At 46.2% G+C, this 18,591-nt stretch overlaps 1 long non-coding RNA gene across 1 annotated transcript; it reads right to left on the reverse strand.

The window, feature by feature from the left end:
* Window positions 1–5,383: 5,383 nt before the first annotated feature.
* LOC115278130 lies at window positions 5,384–17,559 on the reverse strand. The gene is made up of 3 exons (XR_003902717.1): window positions 17,478–17,559; window positions 10,916–10,996; window positions 5,384–5,809 (listed from the first exon to the last, which is right to left on the reverse strand). It is a non-coding gene; the product is annotated as an uncharacterized LOC115278130 (long non-coding RNA).
* Between the last annotated feature and the right edge of the window lie 1,032 nt (window positions 17,560–18,591).

Here is an 18,591-nt window from a genome sequence, read left to right on the forward strand (position 1 = left end):
AGAAGCACTGAAACAAATAACATGGAGCAGCACAATTAATTATTCAAAGGCAAATTATTAAGAATTCTAGATTTTTTCTTAATTTTTAAAATGTTTTATTTAATTTTGAGAGAAAGAGAGAGCATGAGCAGGGGAGGGTCAGAGAGAGAGGGAGATACAGAATCCTAAGACAGGCTCCAGGCTCTGAACTAGCTGTCAGCACAGACCCCGATGCGGGGCTCAAACCCACTAAGCGTGAGATCATGACCTGAGCCGAAGTCAGATGCTTAACTGACTGAGCCACCAAGTACCCCAAGAATTCTAGATTTTTTAATGGTGTAACATTAAAAAGGAGTCCACAAAAGCATTTCCTTTATACATTTCAGAAAGAAACAGTTGCTAAAATGTATACAACTCACTACATTTTCAGAAGCAACCAGAAAATAGCGAGAGGTTACACCTAAAAACACAAAGTTTTAAAGAGGAATAGAAATCAGGGTTAAAGTCATTTCATAAAAGAATGAAGAAAAACAAGTTTAGGATTGGGAATCTGGGGTTTGATTCTGATACTGTTTGTTTCTAACTCAGCGTGTGATCTTGGGCAGATTACCTCATGTCTCTGGGTTTCAGAGAAAATAATATTTTGTGAAATACTTATTCTAGGCCCCAAACTGGGTTTACTCCCTTTAAGTATCATGGTTCTCATCAGCAGTCAAAAAAGTTTTGAGAAAGGAACAGCCAGTCTTCAGGCTATATAAGCCCACTTTTCCACACAGCAAAAGTCTTCATCAGAATTTGCCATGGGGAGTCTGCCCATGGAGTTCTCTTGGTTTACATATTCATTATTCCATCTCAGTCCCACATCACGAAAGACCTCAGTAAAACTGGAATACTTTTCACCTATTTCTATCAGCGGTGAAATTTCTTTGCATCCTCACTTGACTTGCAACATGCACTTTCCTTTTTCAACAACAATGCTGGTGGGTGTTTTTCTTTTTTAAGTAATCTCAACACCCATCGTTGGGCTTGAACGCGTAACTCTTAGAAACCCTGAGATTAAGAGTCGCAAGTACTACAGACTGAGCTAGCCAGGCGCCCTGTCACATGCATTTTAATTCTTCATATACTCCTCTGCTGCAAGTTTATATCTATCTATCTATCTATCTATCTATCTATCTATCTATCTATCATCTATCTATCTCCTCTCGTGGCCTTTGAGAATGCATGGTCTCCAGCCCCTCACCAAGTATTTGCCCTCACACGCACTGCAGAAATGATTTTCCCCACGATTTGTGTTTAACTTTATGATATATTTTTGTACATAGAGTTTTAATCTTTTTAGGTAGGTAGATTAGTCTATCTCTCCCTTTATAGGCTTTAGTATCGGTCCTATTCTAAGAGGGTCCAACCCGAGGAAGCTTATAAAATTACTGTCCACTTCTTTTTTTTTAATGTTTATTTATCTTTGAGAGAGAGCCCGCTTGCTCGAGCGGGGAAGGGGCAGAGAGAGGGGGAGACACAGAATCGGAAGCAAACTTCAGGCTCCAAGCTGTCAGCACAGAGTCTTCATGCGGGGCTAGAACTCACGAACCTGAGACTTAACCTACTGAACCACAGGTGCCCCACCCTCAACTACTGTTTCCTACCAGTGTTTCTTCTGCTTTGTTAAGTCAGCCACGGCTCCCCCCAAAACGGGAAAATAAACTGCCCTCCGGAAGGTTCTGCTCATTCACATTCCTGCCAGTAGTGAATGAAAATAACCGTTTTCATCGTCTTGGGTTGCACCGCATACTCTTTCATTTTGATATTTATCGATTTAAAAAAAAGTGTTTCCTTCTGATTTGATTTCACATTTCCCTTATTTGTCATGAAACCATCCTTTACCGTCGCTTTATTTACAATTTTTATTTTTTTCGGCCCAAACTTGCTGAGTTCTGTGCTTGCTATATTTTTCCGCGGGGCTTTCCCTCTTTTTTAATAGATTTGCATGAGTTCTATAGATTTTCACATCCATTTAGAACAAGATCCAGAGGAGGAATATGAGAGCTCTGACCCTATCTTCATGATGTCTGTTGCAAATATTTTGAATTGTATTTTAAACTCTGAGATGCCGATAAATAAAGCCTGATTGTGCAATCCGAGTTGCCCTCTGGAGGTAAACACGTGGGTGGGGGCCGGGGCTGGGTGTGGTGGGGGCGGGGGGCGGGGGCGGGGAGGAGAGAAAACTTTGCGAAGGACCGTTTATGGGGAATGCCAGGACAAAACAAACCCTCCCCAACGACAAACACCAACAAAGTTTGACCCATTCTGATGCTAATACTCATCTATTGATGGTGGCCTCAGGTGTGTGAGCCTGGGCTCCCCAAAAAGGGCCACAGGGGAAACTGTTAGAGGGGAGGCGTGGCCAACAGGAGGGGCGAGTCTCGGAGCTCAGCCTATAGTCCTTAACAATGATGCACTTGGAGATTGCCGGGGACAGAATTATTTTGTCTGTGCTTGGATTTACCCATGTGATGCGTACATAAAATACGTACAGACCCTACCTAAACTACTGTGCCCTAAACCAGAAATGTACTTTTGCCCTTCAGCCAGAGCTCTGAGTTACAGCTGTGTGGGCTCCAAATTATAGATCAGTGCTTTTCACTAACCTGGGCAATCAGGTCAACTCAGAAAACAAATTCGTTTTATGCTAAGCCCTGCCTATAATGCTCGAAGTCTCGAACCTTGTGATTTCGCCTCTCCCTTTTCCAAAGCTCTGGATTTGGAATCCCGGCCACCTGGCTCGGGTGACGTCCCCATTCACACTTCTCTGTTTGATTGGAGCAATGGAGGCACACAGGTAACAAGAGTGATATGCAAGTTTGCACTGATGTGTGCACATCATCTAGTGGTGAGGCAATCACAGCAGGAAATGTCTCCTCTCTAAACTCACTGTGAGCACCTATCCTCAATGCGTTAATGCCAGATAAAGTACCCGCGTTCAGTCTTGATCATTATTTGCTGCACCAAAGCCACCGCAAGGAGCACCAACAAGTGAAGTGGAGTGCAATGGTCACAGGTGAGGACTCGTTCCTTGTTGCTGAACCTTGGACCTACAGCTAATGCTCCAATGTGTGCTGAACAGAACGAGGTAAACACAGCACTCTTGCTGCTTGTGACCTTCCTGAGAAGGCTGTGATGAGTTCCTTGAAGGGGAAGGGCGACTTTATCAACTCCCGGAATTCTAGGAAAGCTGGTGGGGCGCCCACACAGTTATGACCGGAGAGCAGGTATATCTTCCCTTTGGTTGTCAAGCATTGTTGACAATCGGCCATTGTCTTGAGGAGCTGAATGGTGGCCCATCTTATCTAAAGATGAGGTTAAGTCAAGGGGAAGGAAGATAAGCACAGGGGGTGGGAAGGAATGGAGACACACAGGCTGAGGTGGTCTGGCCGGACCGTGTAGGGAGGGGCCGCCGTGTGGTGTTGACACGGAGTAACTTTCTTGGAAAGCTCTGAAAATCTCTACTTGTACCTTAAGCAACTTAGGTGAGAGGCATCTTCGCCCTTCATGCAGCGCTTATGATAGAAAAACATCATGGTATAGTTTGATTGATAACCCACGGGGAGGATCAGGGGAAAAGGTGCACTCCAGCTGCCCATGTGGGGAGCACACTGACCTTGCTTAGTGATCCTGGCCTCACCCTGAATTGCTGGGGGCAACAGGGCTGGGGGACGCTGGGGTCAGCAGTTGGGACTCCACACGTGGTAGGGGAGGAAGCCGTTTGTGACAGTCTGTATTGCGGATGGTAGAACAACCCTCTGGTCTGGCAGGGTAGGGTGTAATCAGGGACTTCAGGCCTTTTACACTTGGCTCCTTCCCTGCTAGGCTTTCGTTACTGACAGTTCTCAGTCTGTGAAGTTCTGTGTAACCTAACTCTTGTAGGGTATTTTCTATCATTTCAGACTCTCCATGATGGTTAATTTTATCCTTTAGCCTGAACTCCTAATCCAAACTTTCGTTTCTTTTTCTAACAACCACATGAGGTCATAACAACCGTGTTTACTAATAGTTTCTCAAGTTCCTCTTACTCATTGGCAACTATTTAGCCATCTAATCACCTTACAAATAACACATGACCAGGGTTCTTATCTGCCTTATCACACCGCCTGGTTTCCAAATGGAGTGTTTTCCCTAGAACTTCTTAGAAATCAAGCATTTGGTTTGGAATTTCTTCCACCTACTGACATATTTATTTTTAACTCTTGCCTTGGCCTTTGTTCAGACATGTGTCATAAGAGGCAATAATAAGTCATGGCTGGATGCGTACTCTTTTCCAGAGCAAGGAGGGAGTAATCCTATCAGTCATGCAAACTTTGTTTACCAGAGGGTCCATCCTGTAGGAAAACACTTCCCACACTAGTAGGGGAAAACAGACGACAACAGTGCCCAATCTTCCCACAGCCTTGGTTCATTGTCATGGTGATGACTTGTGTTAAGGATCTCAGCAGGTGGGCTGGAGTCTTTGGAATATGCAGACTTACTCTTGGCTTTGTGTGGGTTGCCTCCAGCTGGTTGGGACTTTCTGGCTGAACTTGGATTCAGTGATCCTGGATGGAACAGACCTCCATTTTGGATGTCTCTTCCTCCCCCCACAAGAAGGTCTGAAACTTTTTGAAGGAGAGTGCGATGTGTTCACCCCTTCTCTTTTTGGTACTGGGAAGGGGATGCTTAACTGGGTGGTGCACCCTTTTACAATGAGAAGAGGAGGCTCTGGCTGGTATATTTGGAGGGGGCGACGGCCATGATCCACCAGCTGGGGAGAAATAAACAGAATCTGCAATAACCACTGTGGTTACAGCCCGAGAGTTCTGCTCCTGACACTAATTACACAAGCCCAGCTCAGGACAAATGTGCCCCAGGGACTGGAGGAACTCTCGGGTTCTTTACTAATGCCAGATGTCTGTCGGCACCCCGGAGATAACTGGAACAGGCCCCCGTTGCCCTGTCTCTGTTTCACTAATTACTGGTTCTTTAGGACGTTGGATCTGCATGGGCCAGATCTGGAGGTGTTGTTTATCAACCGACTGTATCTATTTAGAATAGAGACTCACCTCTTTCTGCCTTGATTTATAGCCCTATATGTTCAGCTGACCTATTTTCTGCTAGGAACTTAAACTTCTCCTCAAGGAGGGGACCCTGTACCTAGGGCTGCACCCGGGAAAGACAAGGTATTCAATGTTTATTGAATGGACAAAGTGAAATGTGCTTATAGTTACAGAAACATTATGAGGTCGTAGAACATAGGGTCAAACAGAGCTGACCAGCTTTTCAATTCTTGTATAATTGTTCCCATCTGTTGATCTCCAGCAAAGTGTCAGAGTAGAGACAAAATGTTTCTAGTCAAAGCCGGCACCTTGCAAGATAGTTATAAAATCCTCTTTTAATACAGGGAAAGACAGATGCTCACAGAAATCAGGCAACTTGCCTGAAACCACAGAGCTGAGTGAGTGGCAGGGCAAGCGGGTTCCTTTGTCTCCAAGGCCCTTGGGAACTCCCTGCGTCAAGCCACTTTCCTGAAGTGGCTGGAGTTGTACAGAGTGAGATGGGAGTTATGACTACACAATCCAGTAAATCAGGTGGTGCAGGAAACACTAGAGAGTGGGCCCTCTGTCTCCTTAAAGTTGCTGTCCGGTCTTAGGAGGCTGGTGCGGAGCAAAGGCCTTGGCTGGCTGTCTTCCTGGAGCATGGCGGCTGCGTTGGGATCAGATCAGAGTCTTGGCACCATGTTGAAGGGCGGAGTCACACAGGCTGCCAGCCATTCACACTGCCTGCCTCTGGCCTAGAGGTTCTAGAAGGCATTCAGAATAATCAAGTGTCCATGTTAAATGGTAAAAATTAACCTGCATTTTCACCTTGGGGAAACTCAAAGTCAGTCCTTCTGAGACAGGAAAAATACAGATAGAAACTGTTCGATGGGGCACCTGGGTGGCTCAGTCTGTTAAGCATCCAACTTCAGCTCAGGTGATGATCTCACAGTTTGTGAGTTCGAGCCCCACGTTGGGCTCTGTGCTGACAGCTCGGAGCCTGGAGCCTGCTTCAGATTCTGTGTCTCCCTCTCTGTCTCTCTGCCCTTCCCCTGCTCATGCTATGTCTCTCTCTTTCTCCCTCCCTCCCTCAGTCCTTCCCTCTCTCTCTCAAAAATAAGTAAACACTGAAAAAAAATTGAGACAGCCAGTTCCCTCCCCCAGCTCTGCCTCAATCTCCCTTCCCCCTGAAGACTGCAGGATGATCACAAGGTGACCCCATGACCGTCATGACCTTGATCTCCCACCCCTGAATCACTGGGGGGAGTGGGGGGTCTCTTTGCTCTTCCCCTAGAATGATCTCCCACTCTTGCCCTTCTCCGCTAGAGTCCAGAGTGCCCAAGTGCTCTCTTGTCTCATCCTCAAATCCCCAAACCTTCTGTGTGTCACTCTTGCACCAGAGCCTGTATTTAACCTCGGAAATGCCTCTCCTTTTAGGAAGAAGGGTTTCTTGTGCCCTTCTGTGCAGTCACAGGGACCGGATGAGTTATAGGAACTGATAACGATGTGCATAGATTCCTTTAAAAACTCTACCTCCACCATCCTACCACAGCCTGTTAGCCACAGTTGCCTGTTTCTTCTCATCTACAGCTCTTTGCTGCTGGAGAAGCGAGGCTGTTGGACATACAGCCACTAAGGAGCGAAGGAAGATGGGTGACCAGGTGCCTTTACTCGCCTTGCAGTCACGCAGAGCGCTGCAGCAGGCACTAGGGTGAGCTCAGAGGCAAGGGTTTAGACTGCAGTTCAACCGTGACCTGGTCCCCCAAACTTGGACAGGGTACTGAATCCTAACTTCCTTTGTCTCCAAAGCCAGAATGATAGCAGCACCCACCTCACTGGGTACTTGTATGTATTCAGTGAGATCGTGACATAAGCATTGAGTCCATAGTAGGTGCTCAGTAGCTCCTGGTACTATTATTATTACAGGGAGTACTGTAGAAAGTCTTGTCCTGTAAAGAATATGCTAGAACTTGCCCCTAACTCTTAACCCATCAACATCTTCCCTTTGTTTCTTTGCTATGACTCTGCTGAGGTAAAAGATCTCATAAAGGGCTCACAGTTGAGGCTGGGCTGGGATATATATATATATATATATATATATATATATATATATATATATATGATGTTTATTTCTGAGATGGTTAGGCCAGAAAGGAAAAAGGAGACAGGATTCAAAGAGCTCTGTGGCTCAAACGCACAAACCCTGAGATCATGACCTGAGCTGAAGTCAGACTGACTGACTGAGCCATCCAGCCACCCTGAGGCTGGGCTATATTACTTTGCTAAGGCTGTCATAATAAAGTACCACACATCAGATGGCTTAAAATAACGGAAATTTGTTGTCTCACTCTTCTAGATGCTGGAAGTCCGGGACCAAGGTATTGCAGGGTTGATTCCTTCTGAGGGCTGTGGGGGAGAATCTGTTCATGCCTCTTCCCTAGATTCTGGTGATTTGCTGCCAATCTTCAGTCTTCTTAGATTCTAGAAACATCACCTCAGTCTCTGCCTTCATCTTCTCTCTGTGTATGTCTGTCTATAGGTCCAAATTATTCCTTTGTATAAGGACACAAGTCATATTGAATTAAGGCCCATCCTAATGACCTTATTTTTACTTGGTCATCTGTGAAGACCCCATTGCCAAATAAGGTCACATTGACACCGTTGTAGAGGGTTAGGACTCCAATGTCTTTTGGGAGGGACCCAATTCAACCTACAACACTGTCCTCACACCCGAGTCATTTAAACTTGGCATTTTCAGTCTCCAGAATCCACTCTAGTATTTTATGTTTCTTTGCTTTTTAATAGCAAAAACTTCCAAGGAACAGAGGCACCCGCAAAAGATATGAATTAAGGACTCCTGGGGGAATTGTTCATCTTTTCCCCCTGTGTTTTTGAAAGTTTGGATTCTTTATTTCTGTGACCGTGCCACATTCCAGCGTATCATATTATCTCTACTGTAGTGTGGTAAATGGCTTAAAAATACATAGAAAAATAAAAAACCTATCAAAAGTTAGAAATGGTTACATGAGAAGTCCACCAAATGCCTAATTCATACAGGCATTTTTGTGTGTCTCTTATTTTTAGAATCCAAAATAATGACCTCTATCAAGAGTTTGTATTATGGCTGGTAACCTGGGTTTCTTTTTTTCTTTTATTTTTTTCTAACTTTTTATTTTGGAGTAATTTTAGATCTTATAGGAAGTTGCAAAGATAGTACTGAGAAATTCCCTATGCCCGTCAAGCACTTTACCTCAGTGGTTGTACATTATGTATCAACTACTGCTTTTTAAAGATGATTGTCCTGGCCAGCAATAACATACCGGGATTATTTGCTGGAAAGTCGGAGCTGACTCATCCACCTAAGCACTGCCTTTAAAGGAACCAGGAACCGCACTGGCCCTGGCACCTTCCAAGGTCTCCAGACACAGACATGCAGCTCTGAGCTCAGTGAGTTTCCTGATCTGATTTACCCGGCTCTTTTCCAGGAGGGGATTTCCACCATCCAGTGCGGGATGCCGCAGCCCATTTGGATGAGACAGAAGGGGAAATCTCCAAGTGGAGACAGTGTCAGCCCTTGCCTTGAGGACACTGAGGATTTTCGATCGGGAGGCTTGTGTGTATTCTTGGTTTCATTCTGCTCCTTTTCATCGGTGGGCACCCGGAAGAAGGTACTGTAGGGGAAGTGGAGAAATGAGTGCTGCCACAAGCTGGCAGACTAAGTGGCTGAAGAAATTGGTTACATGTAAACTAGTGGGGGGACGGCTTCTCGGAGCTCGGGACAGGTGTCAGAGGCATCTAAGGAGGATGATTGACTCTTGCCTGCCGACTTGGAAGCTGGGAGTATGGGAAGGGGGCAGGGGGGAAGGGAGGCCGGGAAGATGGGAGATACCAGGAAGTAAGGAGTGGGGGGGGGGATGGGAGATACCAGGAAGTAGGGAGTAGGGGACTGGGAGATATGGGAGATATGAGGGAGCTGGGAGGATGGCAAACACCCAAATTCTAGCCAAAACCCATTTAGCTGTTCTGCTGCTGTGTTTCTAATGATAAAAAATAAGGATTCTCAAGAGTTTAAAAAAATACAGAAAGATATAAAAAAAAAATAAACCCACCCGTAACCCTATCACCCAATAGTTAAAAAAAAACAAAACAACAACAAACATGGCATCTTTCTTGTATGCAAAACGCATGTTATAAAAAAATTTGTTGGGGCGCCCGGGGGGGGGGGGGGGTTCGGCGGGTTGAGTGTCCTGCCCTTGATTTCGGTTCAGGTCATGACCCTGACCCAGGGGCATGGGATGGAGCCTGCTTAAGATTCTCTCTCTCCCTCTGCCCCTCTCCACTGCTCACGTGCTCTCTCTCTCTCTCTCTCTCTCTCTAAAAATAAAAAAATAAAAAAAAAACATGAAACTTTTCACAAATTTCAACCATTTGGCTCAAGAGGAAGTTAAGGATGTTTTCTTCCTGGAATTACATTTGCTCTACTGAAGCACCACCCTTGGTTCTATTCTGGGAAGTCACCCAGAATACTCCTATTGCTATTCTTTGGAACAGCACCTTCTATCTCCTCCAATCCATAATGGCCCGTCGACTGACCTAAGTTAGGTATCGGGGATGGAGCAATGGAAGATGAAGCCCTTTTCTCAACCAGGGGCCGGGCAGCAGGTGACACCCCAGTGGCACAGAGAGAACAGGGTGCTTTGGAAACAGGATGCAAGGTCACCACGCCAGCTTGGTAGGGCTGCTCTAGCGAAGTGGCACATGCTGGTGACATAAACAACAGAACTTTGTTGTCTTTCTGTTCTGGAGGCTGCAAGTCCAAGACCAAGATGTCGGCGATGTTAATTCCTTCTGAGGGCTGTGGGGAGACTCTGTTCGGGCTCCCTCATGTGCTCCCTGGGCTTCTGGTGGCTTCCTGGTGATCTTAGGTGTGCCTTGGCCCGGAGAAGTGTCACTCTGACTTCTGCTTTTATCTTCATGTAGTGTGTTCCTCCCATGTGTCTGTCTTTGTGTCCAAATTTCCCCTTTTTATGAAAATGCAGTCATACTGGATTAGAGGCCACTCATGGTCTCATTTTAACTTGGTTACCTCTATGAAGACCCTCTTTCCAAATAAGGTCACATCCTGAGCTACTAGGGGTTAAGACTCCAACATATCTTTTTGGGGAAGACACAATTCAACCACAAAAGTAGGCATCCATGCCTGGAGAGGAGTGAGCAGGTGGTGGATGCAGGGTGGGGGGAGTGCTGAGGACTTGCATGTCACTGGTTACATAGACCTACTAGGCCGAGAGTCCAAAGAGGGAGAAATGGGAGAGGAAAGCAGCACCCAAAACTGGAAGGACCTGATTCTCTCTGGGGAGCAGGAAAGCTTTCAGTCTGAGAGAGCTGTGGTGACAAAAGTGTCACAAGGCAGCGTTGTGGAAGATGGACCAGAAAGCCAAATGAGAGGGCCAGCAAGAAGGCGCTTTGCTATCACCTAGGCACAGCCAATGAGGGTCAGGGTTCAGATTTTTGAAGGTACTTACTTTCTCTCCATTTGGTCATTCATGCTCTAGAGGAACTGAGCCCAGTGCCTTCAGTCACACAGACACAGTCGCCCCGTGCCCACCTCTCCGGTGTCAGCCACCATCCTACTGTCCCATCCAGCCAACTTCCTGTGGTCTGCTCTGCCCCTATGGACCGGGTCCTAGAGAGTCCAGGACTCACTTTGCTGCTGCTTTCTGCCTCTGTGAGTCTACACAGCCCTCTGCCTGAATGCTTTGTCCCTGCTTGTGTCTCTGGAAAACCCTTGGACTAAATTCAAGAAGTGGCTCACACGTGCCCCGCTGTGAGAATCCCCCCGGAACTTCCCCAGGCGGAGCCGCTCTTACAACATCGGAGTGTATTTGTCTGCTGATGCGGCAGCTTGCTTCTAGCTCGTGGTCCTCAGCCTGGCTGTTCTTTTATGTCACCTGGAGAGGGAGGGAGAGAGAGAGAGAGATAAGCAAGCAAGCGAATACTCTGATGCCAGGGTCCCACCTACATAGACTCTGACCCTATTGATTTGGGTTAGGGCCCTGTGTTTTCGTTGTTTTTTTTTGTTTTTTTTTTTTCATTTATTTTTGAGAGACAGAGAGACAGAGCATAAGTGGGGGAGGGGCAGAGAGAGAGGGAGACACAGAATCCAAAACAGGCTCCAGGCTCCAAGCTGTCAGCACAGAGCCTGATGTGGGGCTGGAACTCACAAACTGTGAGATCATGACCTGAGCCAAAGTCGGATGCTTAACAGACTGAGCCACCAGGTGCCCCTGGGGCCCCGTGTTTTTTAAAAGCTCCCCCAGGAGATGCTAACATGTGGCCAGGATTGAGGCCGCTTCTCCAGGCCAGTGGTTCCCAAACTTTAGCCTGCATCAGGATCACCTGGATGGCTTGTTTACTGTGCCACATCCGAAGTTGCCGGCTCACATCCAAAGTGGCGCCGAGGGGAGGTCTGAGAATTTGCATTTCTAACGTGCTTCCAGATGGTTCCTGGAGCTACTGGTCCTGGGGTCTCACTTTAAGGGCCACCGGTGACCCCTTCTACCTCAGTAACCTCACAATCTGCAGCGGGGCTTGTTAGCAATGCGGTCCGGTCCCACAGAACAGAATCTGATTTTAACAAGATCCTGGGATGATTCATGTGCACATTAAGGGTTAAGGACCACTGCTCCAGACAGTAAATTCCTCTCCTAGGAACCATGAAATTTCACTTCTTCATAGATTGCACCTAGCACAACCTGACACACAGTAAAACGCTAAGCAAATATTTGCAAAATGAATGAATGTCCACAAGCACATTGAATGTTTATTCCTGTCAATGGAGCGATTTAATTTGTTGGCGCCTACAAGCATGGCTGTGTGTAGTTATTTAAGTGGAGCAATTAGATTTGGTGGGGGCTCCCGTAAGAAGGATCCAGCTGTGGGCCTTGAGGAGGACCCAGTAATTGTAGTATTCACCCACCTTTCCGCCAAGATTCACTGCATCCATTTTGGGCCAGGTCAGCTCTCTGGCCCTGAGCATAAAATGTTGAGGAAGACTCAGTCCCTGACATGGAGGAACCTACCACCTAATAATTCTGACCCGTTTGCTCATTTCTTGTTATGACCATTCAGGCCAGATATTAGTACAGGAGATGGCCGGAGGGGGTTCTGTCCATGAGCCACCATCTAGAATGTCCAGACCAGGGTTACCTGCGGGGCTCAGCAGAGCAGCGTGATCACCAGAGAATAGTCAGTACTCAGAAGGCCAGCAGAGCAGGTGAGCAACACCGGGAGGGGATGGCAGATGGCAGGGCCACAATCCAGGCGTCAGGAAAGGGACTTTCATTATCAGAATGGGGACTGACTAGAGCAAAGCAAGGGAATTTGAGTCTGATTAGTGGTCAGCCTGTCAAGGTAGAGAGAAAGGTGGAGACCCAACAGCTAGGATTGAAGAGAAGTAAGATGGGACCACATCTTGGAAATCAGAGAGAAACCCCACAAACCTAGCACACAAATGAGTTTTCAGAGCCAGATCTGGTGCCCCCGTGAGGAAGGAAGAAAGGAAGCAAAGGGGAAGGAAGGGAATAAAGGAGGAAGGAGGGATCCCTGGAGGGCATGCTTTCCCAAATTCCCTTGAGTCCATAAGAATTGAACCAAATATTCCAGTTTGATGTTAACTAAAAGGGAAGTAGTCCTCTGCTGCATCTATGACAGTATCACTAAATCTAGAAAGTTCTGTGGGAGCTGCAAAGAGAAGTCTTGGAGGGCCCTGGGGTAGGGGGAATGAGACTTAGAAATGCAGTCTGGTGAAATGTGAGCACTGTAAGAGGAGCTGAGAGTTGACAAAGCCCAGGTGGTCAAGGGGCACAGGACAAGAGCCTTCCTGCGTGCCCTTTCATTAGCGTCGATTGGCCCACTAAGAGTGCCTCAGACCAATAAAGCATGTAGGAGCCAATCCCAGCACTCAGCCCTGAATTACTGAGGTGCCAAGAGGCACCAGGCTTATAAATCTGTTTTTTATTATCTGGTTGGATTAGCCAGGTCTCCACAAGGAACAGTAAAATTTTATGGTATAGTTTAACAACTAAACCTCTGAGTCAGGCTTTATCCTGGAAGAAATTTCCCTGCTAGGATTCGAGGGCAGACTAGATCACCCAGCCCTGCCCTGATGCCCCAGGTGGGTGGCCTGAACTTACACTGATGAATTGAACAGATTTCTCATGCCATCTAGTGATGTGCCCTTCTCTTCATTGTACATTTGTGTGCATGCACACACTGAGCCTTTTATAAGAAGTGCAGTTATAAAGACTCTCTGGTTGCTTGATCGTTTGTTATTGCTTTTGTTTTACAGTTGCTGTTTTTATTTGTATGGGTGTGTTTTTTAATGTTTATTTACTTTTGAAAGAGAGAGAGAGAGACAGAGCATGAGCAGGGGAGGGATAAAGAGAGAAGGAGACACAGAATGTGAAGCAGGCTCCAGGCTCTGAGCTGTCAGCATAGAGCTCAGTGAGGGGCTCCAACTCACAGGGTGTGAGATCATGACCTGAGCTGAAGTTGGATGCTCAACTGAACCACTCAGGCCCCCTAATTGTTTTTTTTTTTAAGTTTATTTATTTTATTTTGAGAGAGACAGAGCACGAGCGGGGAAGGAGCAGAGAGAGGGACAGCGAGAGAATCCCAAGCAGACTCCGCACTGTCAGTGCAGAGCCCCATGTGGGGCTTGAACTCAGGATCTATGTGATCATGACCTGAGCCAAACTCAAGAGTCGGACATTTAACTGACTGAGACACCTAGGCGCCTTCCTCCATTGTAGTTTTCAATTTCGTTTTAGGGTGGTTAACTTGGAGATAGTATTTTCTCATTTTTTAAAAATAGTTTTTTTGGGGGGCGCCTGGGTGGCTCAGTCAGTTAAGTGTCCGGCTTTGGCTCAGGTCATGATCTCACAGTTCATGGGTTCGAGCCCCGCGTCGGGCTCTGTGCTGGCAGCTAGCTCAGAGCCTGGAGCCTGCTTCAAATTCTGTCTCCCTCTCTCTCTGACCCTCCCCTGCTCACGCTGTCTCTCTCTGTCTCTCAAAAATAAATAAAAGACATAAAAAAATAAATAATTAAAAAAAATAGTTTTTTACTGGTACTTATTATTATTCAACTTCTTTTCAATTTATTTGTTCTTCCATAGAAACGCCATTTAAGTATATTCAAATTGCTTAAAATGTAAATAAAGTTTAGAAATATCTAATAAGCCCCAGAAAATAACAACAAATTTGGTTATTAATAATCAATAATTCGGTTACTACAGAAGAACATAAGCACTCAAAACAAATACTTAATGCTACTTCTGGAAGTAAATGGAGCCATGATTGGGGCTTATTCCAGTCACAAACCCAATCATTTTTTCAGCTAAAATTCTGTTAGTGAAAGAGAGATTTTCAACTCGTGTTGTGGCATTTCAACTACTCAACAGAGTCTACAGAAATCTAGAGTGGATGGTAGGAAATGACAAGCAGGAATTCTGGCCCAAAGAAAAAAACGGGCGCCTGGGTGGCTCAGTCAGTTGAGCATCTGACTTCAGCTCAGGTCATGAGCTCATGGTTCACGAGTGTGAGCCCCATGTTGGGCTCTGCGCTGACAGCTCAGAGCCTGGAGCCTGCTTCCGATTCTGTGTCTCCCTCTCTCTCTGCCCCACCCCAGCTTGTTCTCTCTCTCTCAAAAATAAATGAAACATTAAAAAAATTAAAAAAAAAAAGAAAAAAGAAAAAAACAAATCTGGGAGTCATTCAGTGAGAGAGTGGGAGCCAAAAACCATCACAATGCCCTGATCAAAAGTCCCACCTAGAATGAGTTTCTTCCATTAAAAGCATGATGTCCGTGCCTGAACTCCCAGGCTTTCATTTTTCCCTGTTAACTATCAGCCTGATTCATCTCAGGGTTTATTTGCCCCCAAAGCAAATTCCAGAATCATTTTGTCACGGATTCAATCTCTGAGCTGTAAAAAACACGCATTAGATTATGTTTCATTAGATTATGCTTCAAAAAACTGCTTTAATAGTTACAAAGTTTAAAAGCCCAATTCAAAAAGAATCTGAATGGAACTTTTTACATCCAGATAAGAGTAGTTGTTTTCAAGGTTGTCCTCATTTGGTGTTACTGCTAAGAAAGTTCTGGAAACTTTTCAGAAGCTAAGGTCAATTCTTTGAATATCTTGTGAGGTGCCAGATCTTTTTCCTTTGTTTGCAGCTTTGCTTTCCAGAAACAACATGCAATGTATCTTTTGAGGTATGCGGATGGTCAGTTGGACAACACTGTTTGGGTCTAATGTCCCATTCGGACTCATAGGATGGATTTTCTTGTGTGTTTTGTAACTCAATTCTGACAGCAATCCCAGAAGAGTTTCATAGGTATTTGAAGCAAAGTTAAGAAGTACATCTTCCCAACGTGGCTGTTTTAGGGTGATGTTAATCTGGCTAGAAATCGCAATGCATTTTAAAAAATGAATCAATGTGAATTTACAGCAATGGTTCAAATGCACACACTTGGTGAAGGCGAAACGCTTTAAGGTAAGACAAAGACAGAGTTATGGGGGTTTTACTTTTGAAAGTAAATATTTTATTCTTACTTAAGGAGAAAAGGCTTTGATGGCCTTCCCCAGCACACACAAAAGATGAGAGATGAGAACGAGTTCATCGCCCCCGGCTCCGCTATTTTGCAGAGACTCAGAGAGAGTGGAGAACAGAAATAAGGAGAATAAGGCATGCCTTGTGGTGAGTAGGGAGTATGCTAACCCAGTTTATGGTTCTAGCACAACGGTCTTTTTCCTCGCCATCATTTATACCTACAAAAGCAATCATGCTAATAACCCCCCAATCCTGCAATTATGACTTTAGCATCCTGGATAGTTCAGCTCCCAAATACAGCTTATAATAGCTTGCATTTATATGCTGCTTTATGAATTTTTATAGGACTTTCTTGCATGGCCCTCCCGAGGGTAGGCAGAGCGGGTAGCTCCGCCCATATACAGATTATTGGGGGTGGGTGTTACAGACGGTTAAACGTCTGGCTCTTGATCTCAGCTCAGGTTATAATCTTAGTTTCTGAGTTCGAGACTTGCATTGGGCACTACACTGACAGCCCGGAGTCTGCTTGGGATTCTCTCCCTCCCTCCCTCTCTGCCCCTCTCCCACTCAGACACACGTGTGTGCACCTGCACCTTTTCTCTCTCTCTCTTCTCTCAAAATAAATAAATAAACTTAAAAAGAAAGAGATAGAGCTATTGAAGCACAGAGGATGGAGGGCTTTGTACAAAATTGCGGGACTAGTTAGCAGCTGATACAGGCTTCAGACTTTGCATCTAATTTACCCCAAGGCTAAGCGCTGTATGGCACCGTGGGCTCCCGGAGTTGAGTTAACATCGGTAGAGCACCGTGCATTCCGAAATTTGCAATGAAAAACATCACAGAGGAGCGCCTGGTTGGCTCAGTCGGTTGAGCGTCTGACTTTAGCTCAGGTCATGATCTCACGGTTTGTGAGTTCGAGCCCCGCATAGGGCTGTGCTGACAGCTCAGAGCCTCAAGCCTGCTTTAGATTCTGTGTCTCCCCCTCTCTCCGCCCTCCCCATGATACCCCCTGTCTCTCTCTGTTTCTTGATGATAAATAAACACTAAAAAAAAAAAGAAAAAATTATGTACGAGGCCCCCTTAAAACATAATATATTAGGAAATATTTTAGGAAAACCTGAACTATATATTTTTTAATTTTTTTTAATGTTTTATTTATTTTTGATACAGAGAGAGACAGAGCATGAGAGGGGGAGGGGCAGAGAGAGAAGGAGACACAGAACTGGGAGCAGGCTCCAGGCTCTGAGCTGGCTGTCAGCACAGAGCCTGACGCGGGGCTCGAACCCACGAACTGTGAGATCTGACCTAAGCCTAAGCTGGAGGCTTAACCGAATGAGCCACCCAGGCGCCCCAGGAAAACCTGAACTATAGATATTAGCACAATGGATAGCTGTCAGCATCCCATCCGGCTGAGCAATGAAACTGTTTATGTTAGAATTTAAGACTCTTTTCCAACCCTTCTCCACTGCATCCCTCTGCTTCCCCAGGAGCAGCCCCTCTGAAGTGGGGGGGACACTTGAGGGGTACTTTCTACTTGAAGACAATTTGCTAGGTCCTTGGTAGAATGACTCTCAAGTGTAAAGGGCCTTGCCTGACACTCTAACCTGTACTCACCTGCCTCCTTGTGGATTGACTGGGTCTGGGGTTGGGGGGTGAGAGGAGTCGTGACCCTACTAGCACTCTGAGGGGGGTTAACACTCCTCAGTGTGGCCCAGGTAGGAGAGCAAAGGGAAGAGGGAAATTCTGCCCTCCCCAGCCCCAGGCACTAAACTGAAAAGGTTGTCCACCAGCCTCCCAGTTCCATTCTTTCCCAAAAGGCACCTGGAGTGGAGTCAGGTAGGTGAGGCCAGGAAGCCTCTTCTCACTTCCGCCATCTTGTTCCCGCCCTCCCTCTGGTATCACAGCCGCACCTGTCCCACCGGAAGACCCGCGTGCCCACCCTCCTCCGCCCATCCGCCCAGAGAAGGCTCCCTCTCCCCAGGAAGCAGCCAGGCTCTGGCTCAATGTTTTTGTTTTTGTTTTTGTTTTTGTTTGTGCCTCCAACAGACATTACCTGCTCTCACTCCCGCTGTGTCTTTCAAAGCGATCATTTTGTAAAGTGAGCTGTGGGGAAGGGCAGGGATTAGGGACACACCATAAAAGGAGTGTTTGTACACTAGAACAGTCGTTCGCTGCCCTGGCCATCCCTGCCTTGCTGGAATGTTTGAACAGGAGGGAGTTTCCCAGCCGGGCTTAGAGAAAATAGCTTGAGGGTATGGGGGTGGGGTGGGAGAGAGCTTTATCCGTAAACAGTGCCTCTGGGTGTCGGTCTCCAGGAGAGGGAATATGGCTCAGGATGCACACTTGGGAAGAGCCTCAAATCTGCATCCTTGATGTTGTCTCCAAAGAATGGCCCCGAAGATAATCTCATGGTAATAAAAGGTGTTCTTCATACAACTTCATAGCTGTCCATTAGCAGATCACACATGGTATGCATCAGACACCATGGATGTTTTCAACCCACTGAGCCACCCAGGCGCCCCGCCATGGACTGTTTTTTTAATGGATTCTGCAATTACTGTTTGATTCGAAATCTGATTTCAGCAAAATTATGTTCTATTCATGTGTTAAATGTGTACATTTAAAATACTTCATGTTTGAGGTGCCTGAGTGGCTCAGTCCGTTGAGTGTCTGACTTCTGCTCCAGTCATGATCTCACAGTTGTGGGTTCAAACCCCACGTCGGGCACTGCCCTGACTGCTCAGAGCCTGGAGACTTCTTCAGATTCTGTGACTCCTTTCTCTGCCGTTCCCCTACTCATGCCCTGTCTCTGTCTGTCTCTCTCTCTCTCTCAAAAAATGAATAGACATTTAAAAAATAATAAAATAAAATAATTCATGTTTGGGGGGCACCTAGCTGGCTCAGTCAGAGCAACATGTGATTCTTGATCTCGAGG

Source organism: Suricata suricatta, chromosome 14 (assembly GCF_006229205.1).
Source record: "Suricata suricatta isolate VVHF042 chromosome 14, meerkat_22Aug2017_6uvM2_HiC, whole genome shotgun sequence".
NCBI lineage: Eukaryota > Metazoa > Chordata > Mammalia > Carnivora > Herpestidae > Suricata > Suricata suricatta.